Raw genomic sequence first — 15740 nt, 5'->3', positions numbered from 1 at the left:
TTCAATTTTCGTTTCACGAAAGCACACGAACGTAGATTTTTTCGTAAGAATAATAAATTTACTCGACGGTAGCTTTTCAATACCCGGAAGTTAAAAAAAGAACACCGAGGATAAAGCGCATACGAACGAGCAAAAAGAAAAGACAAATGGAACGTAAGATTTTACTCTTGTTGGAACGGTAACAGGAAGTGGGAGGTCCTACGCGCTGATTGATTGCCACGTTAATTGCGTGCGAGCTTGCATGCATTTTCAGCCTGAATTTTATGAGGCTATCGGGGTCTACCGCAGAATTGGTCGAACGCTAACAATGACTTAAGTCTTTTAAGAAATCAGAATAGAGTGCGACAGCTATATCTTCAATTACGGTCCTTTTTTATATTTCTATATTCCGCCCATATTCTACTCTTCACGTATAGTTCCCACGACTCCGTGGGAGGATGGTCAATTTTCGTGCACACGGCGACCGGGCACTCACGAAACCCGGCACTTACACTCTTTACTGCCCTACCACTTTCTCCGAGTTTTCCCGCACGTTCTTTCTTCTGTCTTCCATTTCAGCTACTTCGTTTTATTCTACTACTTTCCGCCTCTTTCCCGTCTTTTTTCGGAACTTGCTCTGAAAACTGTTACGAGCACTACTCCATTGGAGATGGTTGGAGCATTTGTGACGGCTAAATTTGTCGACGACCATTATTTTCACCATTGTAAATGCAAACGTTTAAATACTCCTTTTTAGAAGAATGTACGAGGGTAGTCCCAGAAGTACCCGACCTTGACATATAGCTGGCGGTTCTTATTTGAAAACTTACTATAGCCAAAAGTACAATCTTTATAAAGCTTAAGTTTGAAGTCTGAAAATGCTACGTTGTTTAGTATTTGTTTGACAGCCACCAATAGTGAACGCTTTTAGTGAATTTGCGAACATGGAAAAATTTGGTCATCGTTATGTGATACAATACTTTCATATGAAAGGTCTCAGTCCAACCAATATGAAAACCGAGATGGATTCTACTCTGAGGGAGCCTGCTCCTTCGTTTACAACAATAAAATATTGGGTGGCAGAGTTTAAACGAAGCCGTACGAGCTGCCAAGACGAACATCGCAGTGGTTGATCAAATGTGGTGACCACGCCAGAAATGGTAAAGAAAATCCACAAAATGGTTTTGGACGATCGTCGACTGAAAGTGCGCGAGCTAGCAGACATGGTAGGCATTTCAAAAAGTGCTGTATATCGCATATTAACTGAAAATTTGCACATGACAACCATCAGGACAATGCACTAGTTCACACATCCGGTATCGCGGTGGCCAAAATCAATGAGAAAGTTCGAATTGCTTCCTCACGCACCCTATTCGCCAGATTTGGCCCCCTCAAACTATTTTCTCTTTCCAAACTTGAAAAAATGGCTCGGTGGTAAAAGATTTGCCAACAATGAAGAGGTGCAGTCTGCGGTTCATGGCTATTTTGAGGAGCTCGACGGATCTCACTATAAACAGGATATCGAAGCTATTGAACATCTCGCTGGGAAAAGTGTATCGAGCTAAAAGGAGACCGCGTTGAGAAATAAAGTTATTTTTTCCCAAATTTTTTGTGTTTTCTTTGTTTGGTCGGGTACTTCTGGGACTACCCTCGTAGCTTTCAAACAAGTGCCTGTACACCTCGTCGTAATTGATTCCCGACGACCCTATATTCGCGTGTAAACATTCCCCGTCTAATAACGTCAACACATAATTCCATTTCCCGTAGCTAAGCAGAAATTACGGAGTATGGAATGCTGCTCTCGCGTTCTATGCATATGTATCGTTACAAAACTGTTTCGCCTACGTATGTCGCGGCACGATTCCTCGAAGAGTTGACAATGCCAATCTCCCGTCGTCGTCGTTGCATGATATGTAAACTCCGGCTGGCTCTCATTCACTTTTCAACGATCCCGTTCCCCGCGCGTATATGTATATTGCCGGCTTTCATGTCGCGAAACGAGCGGCCAACTTTCCTCGTGCACGATAGTCTAGCCCCCGGAAGTCACCAGAGGAAGCACTCGTTTGGCCTATCTCCGGAACAGATTGAGTAATAAGAGTCCAACGCGCGGGGGGGCATGCCAGTTTTCTTAGTGTTTGTCTATCAAAGACGCGCGTGTTCTCTCTCTCTCTCTCTCTCTCTCTCTCTCTCTCTCTCTCTCTCTCTCTCTCTCTCTCTCTCTCTCTCTCTCTCTCTCTCTCTCTCTCTCACGACGCGAAACTTGGACTGTTCGGATTGGGCAAGATCGAGAAACGCGCGACCGGTTGTTTCAATAAACAACGTCGAAACGCAACGGATAAACACGGAACTCCGTCGAACGGCCGCGGGTATACGATGATAATGAGCTCCGGCCGCCGCTGTATAAAGGTAATATTGAGCTTGCGAGTTTCCGTAACATGATATTCCGTTTACTTTGACCCCCCGGATCGGAGGGCCACGCTTTTTCACTCTAAGAACCAGCGGCCCGTTTTTCATTCAATTACAGCCGTCGAAACCGCTGCTCCCGACAACGAAACGCAGGAAAATTGTATCGGTCCTTTGCACGCCGGGCTGGTCTCCACCGTTGCGTTGCATCGTTTGATCGTGATTCACGATTGATGCCCCAATTAGTCGATTTTTAATGTGTCTCTCGCTCGCTTTGAGCGGCGCACGCTCGCTGCTCGCCGCAACGTTCCGCCCGTTTTGCAATATTAAAACGCATAAACACGCGGAACGGAACACAAGGTAAATATTACACAGAGTCAGTTAAACACGGGCGAAGTAATTCGGTTAAAGCCCATTATACGGAAGAGGACACAAAAGCTCATGTTTATTTCAAGAGAAATTTTTTCCCCGCGTTACTTACGCTCTACTTCAACGACAATTTATCGCTTCCATAATAGAGAATTACACGCGCACTCTGAATATTTTCCGATACGTCGAGTTCTCCACCGGACGATACCGGTGTGTATATATACCTATATTTTTAAAATTAATAACCTGTGACCGTACAGAATAAACTTTTCGCTCCCTTTCGGGATTAAATAGACCGGCCGACGAATGGAATTGTTCGATCACGTTTTGATCTCGGTTTTACGAGGTAGGAGAGAGTGAGAGAGAGAGAAAAAAATCAGCGAAAACAAATTTTCGAATGGAGTGGATCCAGGCGTTCCCGGTTGCCCTTAATTTCGTTGGTAACGCGATACCTACCGGGCGACCGCAACGTTATTCCTGTTCCATTAAACAATTCCGGTCTAAATAGAGCAATTCGTCTTGCAATTTCTCAGACGCTAAGTGTATTTTGCTAGCGCGCGGCTCTGCACCAGCAATGACGGTTCCCGAGCAAAAGCCGTGGGGGCCGTTAGTTCGTTCCCGAAACCGGTCCAAGTAGTCTTGGAAAGTGAGCGCAGGAACCGTTTGTTTCCCCGCAATCTGCCGGACGGTAAATTTCGGCTGAATACCGTCCATGCCACGGCAGAACTGCACGACGGGAATGGCTCTTCGCTGAATATACAGGGTCGAGGAATCAAGCGCCAATGTTAAGGGTTGAACGGGGCAGCAAACAGCTATCTAAACCCCGGACTCGAACCCTCACGGGGAATCAGCTGATCCACGTTGCAACCGCTCTATGCAATACCTCGAACGCACCAAACCGATGCCGATTTCAGGAACCTATCGTTGCACCGTTCGCGCTCGCGAGAAGCCCCGACCTCCTGTTTGTCATGGCTTCCTTAGCGACTCGGTTGACGTTAATCCTCTTAAGGATAATTGACGTTACGCAACGATAATTCACTGCCCCCGGACTCGTACGCCCTGTAGCGAGTTAATTACTGTTCGAAGAGGATCCTGCGTGAAGTGCCAGCGCGAAGTCGACCGGGTCGGCGAGCACCGTGCTCTTGTATACGTATACTGCATGAATAGGGATCCAGAGTATGCATCTAGTAATCCTGGGAACGATAAGATGAATCGGGGACGGATGCATTTAACTATTTGGGTTTTGCTTTGAATTCGACCCTTCTGTTTAGGAATTTATCGTAATTAAATTCGAGTCTTCATGCAAGGTAAAACATTTTAATCGATTTGAATGCTTGGTAGGTTTAGTGTTAATTCCATTAATGCAAGTATGTTTCCCCTCCAAAATAATTAGGTCAGACCCAAGTCAGTATTCATAGTTATTGATCTCGAAGACAGCAGATCCCCATGCAAGATTAAGTCTTTCTGTATGAATTGTAGAAGACGAGAATCAAATATACATGTCTCTTTCCCTTCGATCAGTTTGATAAGTTGAAGTTCTTAGATATGTGTTTCAAATAGTACCTATCCGATTTCGTCATGAATCTATAAAAATCCGCCTATTCATAATAAATTAATTCCATCACCCCCATGCCTAAAAATAACGTCAATCATTTATAATTTCGATCATAAAGTATCATATGTAAAAGCAATCTAAAAATTGCTGGAGTACGAAATTGCTAGAGATTCAAAATATTGTTTGAAACAGGGACTTAATACCGGTATAATTCTGATACCGGTACAATTCCGAAATCGGTACTATGCCAGTAATAGTACCGATACCGGTATTCCTCACATACCGGTTGTTAAAGATTTTTTCCGTGTGATCATTACAAATCTGACTCTTTATTCACACGTCATCATAGTACATATTTCACTGTGCAAACCATTTCATTTATAACATTTTTACTGTATCATATTGTATATATTCTGAATAAGTTAAGTCCTTGCTTTAGTTTATATTAATACTTTTATATGTATTAGTGGATAATTGATATATTACTAGTTTATTGGTTTATATGTAGTTTTTCAGTGTCAATTAAGACTGAACTTTATATTAATCTTAATCCTCAATTATTTCGTGATTGTATGCGGGAAATCTCGTTAATATTAACTAAAATTTTAACAAATTCAGTAAAGCATATATAAAGTTATTAAATTTTGTTAATATTAATACGAACGTTATGCTTAATAACAATAATATATGATAATTGATTAATGTATTTTAGTATTATTAATAAAATTTACGAAAATTTGTATTAAAGTTAATTATATTGATAAGACATACGAGTCGCGGAATATTTCGTTTATGATCGTGAAGCAGTTAATGTATCCTAATGTTTAAAACGGAATAACTTTTTTTTAAGTGAAGCAAATGACTTGATTTTTTTCGAAATATTAGAGTGTCTAGTTTACTAAACAATCACCAAAAAAATGTTTGCAAAATTTAAAATTCTTTGAAATGGCAAAAAATAAAAAAGCTCCTATATATCTTTTAGTTTCTTTATTTGAGTGAATAATTAAACTTCAAATATTTCCTTTTCTAGATCTAGGTAACTTATATGCATACTGAAAATTTCATCGAAGACGGTTAACGTTATTATGAGCTATAAACAAGTAAAAGTTGTGATAATAACAGGTTTTCATTACTTCGAGCCAAAAACTCGTAAGTCTGGAGATTTTTACATCTTTTAACGCTTCTAGCTCATAACAACGTTAACCGATTTCGATGAAATTTTTAGCATGCATATAAGTTACCGAGACCTACAAAATGCATTGTTTCAATTTTCGTTCCAAAAAAGTTTAGAAGCTCGAGTGTTTTACTTTATTTGTCATTCCAATCAATTGCAAATTTTGAAAAAAATCATGTATAAAATATTTATAAATAGCATTTTTTCTATTCCGACCCATTTCTTCTACAATATGTGCTAACTCTAGTTCACTTCGCAAGATGCACCCCGAAAATATGTATAACGTGACAAGCTACTACTGTCTATAGACTACAGACTCCCTCCTCGTTCCGATTCGAAACAAGCCTTTATTTGATTATGGATTCTCAACCCAAACGTGTGGCTTGGCCGAGAAAAGAAATAAGCAATACATTGTTTCTATTCAAAGTCACGCCTAATATTCCTAATGGAAATAGGAAAACCGAAAATAATACCGGTAAATATATAGAAATGTACCGGTATTTTCATATACCGGTATGACGTCATACCGCTATTCCGATATTTCGGTTTTTACAAAAAATTCACCCAGAGTGGAATTATCTAGGTCGGATGAAACGTTTGGTTCTCTAGTTAATTTAGCTCCGAGTGCACAGGTTTAAGAACCCACCCTTAATTAAATCTTCTGTGTAAGAACGGTATTAAGAGACTAATAAAAGTTGAACAAACTGTATACTCGCGAACGTGGTTAATAATATCGTTCTGAATAAGAGGGTTAGCCAGTAAACGTTTAATCCCGTCTGTATACGGTGGACGCTGAGACATGGTAAACGGAAATGAGATTCCGCTCAAAGTCGTCGTGTTTCTTGACACGCGTACACCGTCATCGACTTTGCAACTCGGTCTCCATTTACAAAATGCGCGGGCAGAATGACAAAGCGGTCCGGCGGCGTGGCGCTAGCTTAAACGAAATATCGCAGACAGACTTAATCCAATTCGACGTCAAAGCCCATGGTAATCTTTCTCCCGTTTCGCTCTCCTATAATATAATAAGAGCGGAGTTGAAATCTCTGCCTGGGAGTTTATTCTACGGGCTTCGGGTGATATCTCGGCAGAAAAATGTGCGGGGGAAACCGTTGCAGAGCGGCCTGGACAAGTGATAATCGATGTTCGTTCATCGATTAGGTGAGAAAAGCGGTGCGCCGCGCTCTCCCCGGAAGAAAGAAAGAAAGAAAGAAACCTCGAAAGGATTTATCGAATTCGACGGGAATGGTTAAGATAAAGTCCCGGCTACCCTGTTACCCGGCCTCCAGAGCTTGCCGAACTTGTAAACTTCGCTGGAACTAACTTCGGCGCGATAGACTCACCGTCTTAATGCGAATTTCGATGGACGCCCGGTATCGTTACGCGAGATACCGTTGCCGAGATTCGCGAGAACGTGTAGCCTTGCTATTCAATCTTACATTTTTGCATAGTTCGACAGGAAACGTTTGATCGGGCTCGGCTTCCTCGGAAAATTGAAATACCGAAGAACTCCGTACCATTGATTCCACGAGAGTTTATTGTTCATCATTTTCTAGAAGTTCGATATTCACGACCAGAAGATAATTTCCTTTGATTGACGTGAAGTAGTACTCGTATGTATGGAAATACCACTTTCTCGATATTGTTAGCTTACTATAATGATTGTGGAAGAACAAATAGTATGAAATTTACAAAAATTCAAGATTTTTTGGCTTCGAGAATTTAGGATACAGTTCAGAAGAGTTATCGATCGTTGATTTTCTTTGGACGAGACCAGTTCGAAAACCATTGGGTCGATGCTGACAATCATTTTTCAAATCAGAACGTCGTCCTCAAAAGGTCACAGATACGAATCGAAATTGTATTGTCTAAACTGTTTCATCCATCACATTCGCGTCACCGTGCGCCTACTAGGCAGGATCCACGTTTGTGCACGGCAAAAAAGCGAATTGTCTGCGAATAACGGGTATTGAATGTTAAGTTTCATCCACCGGGCTCTCTAGAGTCGTTTCATCTTTTTATATTGGATTTCCCTTTATCTCTCCTCCGTTCAAAGAGGAAGAGAGAAAGAGAGAGAGAGAGACTCGTCGCGATATCTGATCCGATAAGAATTTTAACTTCGGTCGAAGGAGTATTGAAGTATTCGGTTATCTGATCTCGCTGTGGAACTTACGAAAAAGTTTTCTGGCTTCCCCCTGATGTTCGCCATTCTGTTTCAAAATTATCGTTATTTAATATCCTACCACCGGAAATCGACTATCAGATCCGAATCGGGGTTTGCCAGTAGTTTATTAATTAATTATTGGAAGCGCAGGTGATTCGATATTTCGCGCTACCATTTTCAGAAATTGTTCAGTTAGTCCAGAACACTCCGATCATATTCCGATGAACATCTATTTATGTAACGTTACGTCATATTAAGCAGTCGAATAATTATAAAAATTGCGAAAATTGATGAAAAAGAAAATGCTCCAAATTAGGAGAAATATATCTTCCCTGCTATTAACTCTTGAATGACAGGATGTGGGTCCATTTTGACTCAGTTTCTAATTTTTCAGAAACCAGTTTCAATCCTTAGCTGGTCGTACTAGATCAAACACGATCAATTTTGCTGTCAAAGAAGTAGATTCAAAAATATTTAGATAAATTAAAGCGCGAGAATTTGAACGAGCGCGACCATGGCACCCATAAAATGGTCAAAATCGCTCGTCTTGCAAGAGTTAAACGGGGAGAATTTACGTAGCAGCCCCAGTGAACTGTCGCATCGATCAGCGGAGCTTCGGGGAGAATTTGGGGCGAGTGTCAGCGGAATTGGTGGACTTTCCGAAAACTAGACGGGGCTAAGGAATTATCGCAATCCACGGGGAACGCGCGAAATGATCGAAAGAGTGGATGATTATCCCGGGGCTGGTAATGCGTTTACTTGTAACGCCGTATTGTTTTCCGATAGGCAATCAAGCCGGGGGCGCAATTCGCGCGGACTTAACTATCAGCCCACCCGATTGCGGGATAATTACTCTGTCTTGCTCGTTAACCGGGCGTCGCGAGAGCCTTTGAAAAGCTCGTGTAATTGCGCAGAGCGCGGCGTAACTATTTTTCATCGAGCGGGGGCTTAAAATCATGGCCGGGACCGATCGTGGCTTGCTGCGCCGAGCATTAAATTGGCGGATCTTCAGCGCGCCATCTTGTGTGCGCGCCCGCCGGGACCGATAAAAATGAGACATGCTCAGGCTAACGAGCGAAATATTATTTTTACACCTGCAATCCATAGATAAATCACCGACAAAAGGCTCCGCGGGAAATTTATGGGCTTATTACCGTCACACTACTTCTCTGCTTCCCGTTTCGCTACGCCGATGCATCATGGGAACGTGCATGTTCTGTGTTTTTAATATTCCGCTCATTCTGACCCGTTCGCCTGGTCTATTAAGATACGATTTTAAGCGATCACGCCCCGTTAACAATTCGCGAAATCAGGATTTTTCAGCATTCTGATAGAGTCTGCAAAGCACAAACTTCGACACCAAATTACCTGCATTTCTAACTATTTATAAATTGCTTTTCTTTCCTACCAATTTTAATGCCGTTAATAAATAATTTGATGTATATCGTTATTATATTACAAACATTTCTACAATGTCTATTTTAACGTGCAATTCTGCTTTGCTGCAGATCGTAATTTTCATCGCTGAAATATGCAAATTAATTGCACATCAATAATTTGTACACGTAACTATTTATTTTCCAAAATTGAATGTTAATTTTGATCAAATATTATTCTCAAAATATAAATTTCCCAATTTCCTGAGCAGAATTTTACGTTTCTCGTGAATCGAGAAAAATTCCTCGTTCATCCACTTGATAAAATCATGTATTACCAGAAACTTCATGAATTTTTTATTTCTGAAGATCCAGTTCCATGAAATTGTGCTCATCGTGCAGAATTTTTTGAGATCTCGTAGCAAAAGAATTAGTGGAAGTTGTGCAATATATGTACTTTTAAATAAGGTACTCGACTTAAGAATAGAGTCTGTTAATTTGTCCAGGAGAAATGTCTAAGAACCACATTTTTTTCCAAAAGGTTAATTAGACATAATCCTTTAGGAGAGATAGGATTCCAAATTCATATCTGTGTGTGCAATTTGATTCTCTCGAGACATTTAAATTTAATGTTTTACATGTTAAACCGGTTGAAAATATCAAGCAGAAGGAAGAATATGAAATTTTAATTAAATACTTTTATCTCCAACTTAAAGTGAAGTCGCTTGCTTTACCTCTTCAGCAAATGTACACGAGGTACACAAACTTTCCTCAGTGGCTCAGAATACATCTTCTGTAAAAATGGTTACGAAAACGGGGAAGTGTGCAGTTTTTATCTAGGGCAGTGGGAAGAACGTTTTGTTATAAACTTTCGTCTTACTCTAGAATAAAACGAAAATATAGTCTGGCTATCTCTCGCCAGCTGTTATTCCGCATAAATATTAAATATATCTATATCGTATTTTCTTTTATGTATCATTAATATTTTATTATTTCTTCCAACTGCGGTTGTTCATGAAATTTCTTTCTGACGTTCCAGCCAACTTGTAAATACACTGCCGGTTTTCATAATAAATTTTCAAACAATAGTTTCGTAAATCTTCTTTAAGCTGTTTCGTCGTTTAGCGTAGATGCATCAGAATTCTATTAATGTAAGAGACAGGGAGTGGATAACGGGAAGTGCATCTGTGATAATATTTTAGGAAGACATTATAGCGAACAGTATGACCGGCTTTTGAGCTGGCACCCGAAACCACACGGGATACACGCTTGTCAAGCTGATTCAATGGTTCGCCGTAATTTCATATTAACTTCTACCATAATTCCGCCAACAACTTACGGAAACTTCTGTGTTACGGAAGAGAGATAAGGGGAAGTGCCACTCAGGAGGAATATGAAGGGTGTCGTCTTACAAACCCACAGGCAAATAGCCATATCTTTCTCTCCCTTGCCAGTTATTTGTCCAAGCATTATAATGCACAGTTGCTGTCAAAGAGAATTTGCGCTTTCATACGGTCCCGGCTAACTTTGAAATATTATGAACGCAATTACTATAAATCACACGAATTGTCCATATACTCTTTTTACATTTTCACAAGAGAAAGATACGGGTGGTTACTTTTACACAAACTATCGTGTATGAAATACAAAGCAACAATTTGTGAAATGACAAATAGAATTTTCCGTCGCTTCTGTTAAAGGCACCTCGATAGTGCTCAGCAATTTGGTTATTCCGCTCCTCGAGTTTCACTTGTACGTGTTAATTGAATTAATATAATCGCGTGAATGTCCCGTATTTATTTTAAAACTGTCGCGGCGAACGTGCATCGATAATAGACATTCTGGGAACACTGGCACATGTAATATTCCGTCGAACTATTACAACGCATAGTATTTCATCAACGCTCGTTACCTTTCAATTTGCTCCCGTAATTAATGAAATCGTACTGGCGCCATTTCTGTGGCTGCAAACCAATTGACGCAATAGCACATATCCGATCTAAATATACGCCAGTCACGTCTGTGACTAATTTGCTTTACTACTTGTGTAATACGTCCAAACAATTATTGTCTCGACGTAGCAATGACAGGAATTGGATTCCGCCAGGGCCGAAACTGTATCACGATTTTCGGGGGGGCGGAGGGGATGTGTCACGGCCGGGACGCGAAAAGTAATTGCACATTTAGAACGCTTTCGCCGATCGTCCAACATCCGGTCAAATTTTTGCGAATCCTTTCAAACGGAACAGTATTAATAACCAACCAGTTCGCAAGTCGATACACTGACCTTAGTGAGGATATTAAAATTTTAATATCCAGTGCCTGTGTTAAAAATTGATTTTTTTATATATGTTGAATATTACAAAATTACCATTTTGTCACGGAAGGAAGGATTGTTCAAGGTTGCATTTTCCTTGAAAGCGTGGCCCACTTTTATCAGCGAGCATGCCAGTAGGATACAAGCGAATGCCGCGATTTATTTTAACGTTCTTGCAAAGAAATGTGTACGGCTGTAATTAGTGCAGGGAATTTTAATTAAAAACGTAACTTCGCGCAACGAGATTCCGCATTCGAGAACACGCAAATATTTTTATGTTCGTCGAATTAGCGGCGGCTGATGTCCGGTCGTTGAGCGTTTCGAGGGCTGCGGAGGACTTCCGGTGAACATTTTTGTGAAAATTTCTACCTCGCGATATATAAATGGCCATTAATTGTCATTCTTTGTTGAATTTTCTTTAAACTAAGTGGATCATATTTTGCATTATTGGTTTAAATTTATAGAGGGTTGCTTCGGCCATAATATTACATTTATGGATTGATATTTAGTTCATGTTTAACAATACTATGCAGATTTCACCTTTCAACTTTTCAACGAAACAAGTGTTTTACATGAACAATTTCACACGGATTCGCGACGGCAAGACGTGTTTACTACGTCGACCAAAGTTATAGGAAACTCGCAGGCACGTTAACTTCTTGAACACGTCTCGTCCACAAAGGATTAACATATTAAAGTAACTTTTAAAGCCAGACACTGAATAATTAGAAGAGCCGGCCGCGTCACGCGATGCATATTATATTAAAGCAGAATCCACCGCACGGTAAGGAGACGAAGCAATCGATATGTCGTTCTATAAAATATTTTTTCTGGCGCCGATATTAGGGGAGCTAGAGAACGGCGAAGTTCGGCGAAACAGTTTGATAACATTTTGTGAGGCGGGCGAGATAGAACGATGGCAAGTTTACAGAAAGGCGAGTGCACGAAAAAAGGAGGTAGTCGACACGGAAGTAGGTTGCCGCGGGATTTTCACCGTAGAATTTTTCCCCGGGCATGGTCTTACCGGGTAATGGGCTAATAACCGGACAGATTTAAGAATCGTGTAACGCGTGTAGCGAAACGCGAAGACCGGACGGAAGTTTATTTCGGAATCCCTTTAAGCTAATGAAATTTCACGATTACAGTCGAACGATGTCGAAGAAGAGACGCGGTGAAACCTTGTTAAAAATAAGCCAAGTCAATGTTAATTAAACTTCCGCGGGGTGGAGGGGAGCGGGAAGGGTTTTAAGCCGTAAGCCTTTTGTCGATGTGAAAGGGAAGGAGAATTTAATTTCGTGGACAAGCAGCAGGCGTTGCCGAATGGAAAGCTCGCTGCATCTTTTACCCCTGTGTCGGGTTGGCTCTCGGGTCGCGGACCGAGACATTTAGCCGACCGTTTCGCCAGGAATTCGACTATAATTTATTGCCACGCGGCGCAATTAAACACCTTCGAACAGGAAATTATTTGACAGATTTACCGCGTGTCCCTTGACGTTTCAGGACCACGGGCCACCGCTCCCAACCTGAATTCCGGACCGGTGGGATCGTCGACGTGAACGGAGAAAATAACTTACCAACGACGTCCACCTGGCTTCTGATTACGGTTTTATTGCCACCGGAATGATACACAGCGCTGGGACAATTTCGCCGCACTCTCCGATTTTAGATATTGCCCATCATTTATTCCAGGTTACGGCTAAGCGACTTGACCCGCACAAATAACTCGGAGAAGCTTCGGCGTTTGATTGCAATCGTCAGCGAATTAATGTTTTGCAGCAGCTGGTTAATGGAGCACTATTAAATGCAGATACGAATAAAATACTATTGCCCGGGACCTGTTGATTATGCATTTATATCTGTGAGTCGAATTTCGTTTTAATCATCAAGTGATTTGGAGTTTAATCATGTACGAAGAAAGGGAACAAATGTGTAATGAATTCTGCTGGGAGAAATGGTGACGATTAAGTTTCAGCTATTTTCATGAAATTACATGCAGATGAAGTGAGTTGTAACCGAGGTATGCTTTATGTAAAGACAATTTAGAGTGACGATGAACATTCGGAATGAGAGAAATCGATGGGTGAAATTATGAAAGACATTCCGATGTGACTGGGTCATAGAAAGGGACTCTTCCTTTCTCACAGAAACTGTCAAAGAAATAATTATTTAAATAAAAATAGATTTTTTAAAAATACCACGTTTAAAAAACGGACTAAAAAGTATAAAATAATTTTTTCTAGCCCCATACGGATTCCTAACCCCGTACAGATAGTCCTGAAAATTTGTGATTGTGAATTTTGAATAGCTATGAAAATACTTATAAGATTTGAAACGAAAAACGTGGGGCGCATGCAATAGATAATTGATGTATGAACACCTAAATCACTAAAAATTTGTATTGCACTGCAAATTATATGAACTGTTGTGCGAGTTTTCTCAACGGCAGCTACTCTCTACACTCCTTACTATGTATTATTTTCCGCCCCACGTTTTTCGTTTTAAATCTTACAAGTATTTTCATAGCTATTCAAAATTCACAATCACAAATTTTCAGGACTATCTGTACAGGGCTAGAAATCTGTATGGGGCTAGAAAAAATTATTTTATACTTTCTAGTCCGTTTTTTAAACGTGATGTTTTTTAAAAATTTTATTTTATACTTTTCAGCGCGTTTTAAAAACGTGGTATTTTAAAAAAATTTATTTTTATTTAAATAATTATTTTCTGCTTTTCAGTCTTGTATGTGTGAAATTTTACAATCAATTTTGAACGTTTTGATGAGATTATAACAGCGACATGTAGTAAATTTCAGACGGTATTGCGACCGCGTCCTATCGAAAACAAACGCCACGGTAAAATGTCAAAGATAAAGGTTCGACAGAGAATCTCGGTGCAACGGTTCTTTCGCTTGGTAAAAACAAACATTATTATAGTATAAATAATACGTAGTAACTTTGTAAACATCGCACGTAGCTCGAACGCACACTGAGCTCCTTCGTTGCGAAGCGGGTCAGTGAAGTGGGGATGAGTCAAAGTGGGAACAGAGTGGGTACTACCGATCGTCGCGCGGGGAGGTGTAACGGTTAAATTTTTAATAGTTTATATCTCCTAAACGCATAGGCTTTTTAAATTTAAAAAATTCTTTTTTAAATATTATATTGTCATCCAGTTCTGAGCTATGTTTAAAATTTCAAGTCTCTAGCTCATCAGGAAGTTAGTTTAAAATCAATTGTAAAATTTGTACCGAACAAACAGACAGATAGACAAGAAAGCGAGCTGATAAAAACGTGGTAAAAATCGATTTCTCAACGTTTCGCGCTAAAATACCTGCTCACCCAGCTCCGAAAGACGCACCACCACGGAAGTCCATCCGCAAATAGCAACCTCGTAGGTCCATTACCATAAACCAGCGCCAAAGGTTCTCTACCGGGTGTAATTAAAAGAAGCAACGGTACTCGAGGCAAAGGAACCCGGTAGCAACAAACACTGGTCACGTTGAAATAAAGATTTCCGTGGGGGTTGAGGGGTGTTACGGCGGCGCTAGTTAAGTATCGCGGTATAAAACGCGCGATAAGAAAGAGCAGGCAGTAAAAGTGGGGAGAGAAAACAAGCGAATGAGCAATGAACGTTAGAAATTTACTAATGTAACTGGAGGGGAGGGAAAACGGAAAAAGCCGGCGAGAGGGTGGCTGGAGAAGGAGTGAGTGGAGGGGTTGGAACGTGTGGGGAAGGAGGGTGGAAAAGGTGGAGAAGAAGGCGAAAGCGGAGTAAGAGGGCTACGGTTCAGGAACGATAAAACAGCGGAGGTTGTTGAACGGTACACCCTTTCCTCGGGTTTCTCGTCGAGCACGGTGCAGCGCGATGCGGTGAGTAGGTAGGGTGGTTACGGTGCAACGAGTATGGCACGGTGTGCAACGTATAGTGCACCGTTAGTGACGGCACTTACCGGCGCAGTCTTCCTCCGGGATGCTTGTGCCGCCAGGAATTTTCGGGATCACGTTTGGGTTCGTTCTCGCGTCGGGCTTAATTGTCGCGCGCAAACACCGAACGATCGAACTGACTTCTGTCGGCAAACAGCCACCGGGGCTCCTGGCCTCGTCCGTTCTGATACCGGTTGGTAATTACTCGGTTCTGTCAAACAGACGACGCAGAAATCCTCAAGTTTCATCGCTTCGTGCTCTCTGCCGCCGACTTCCATCCGTCTTGCCAACTCGGTTTGCAAGGCTTGTTGTCTCGCAGATTCAGATAATTCGACCAGTTACCAAGCGAAAATTTTCGACTCCCACTACGTGTTCGGATCGGTATGATCCTGTCAAACATCTTCGCTTTCTGCTCTCGAATGGAAATAAGCTTTCCAGCCTCGCAAGGTTCTTCAGAGTAAAAATTCAACCATTTCATTTGAA

This window comes from Lasioglossum baleicum, chromosome 4, assembly GCF_051020765.1.
Source record: "Lasioglossum baleicum chromosome 4, iyLasBale1, whole genome shotgun sequence".
NCBI lineage: Eukaryota > Metazoa > Arthropoda > Insecta > Hymenoptera > Halictidae > Lasioglossum > Lasioglossum baleicum.
This window is presented reverse-complemented; position numbering follows the sequence as displayed.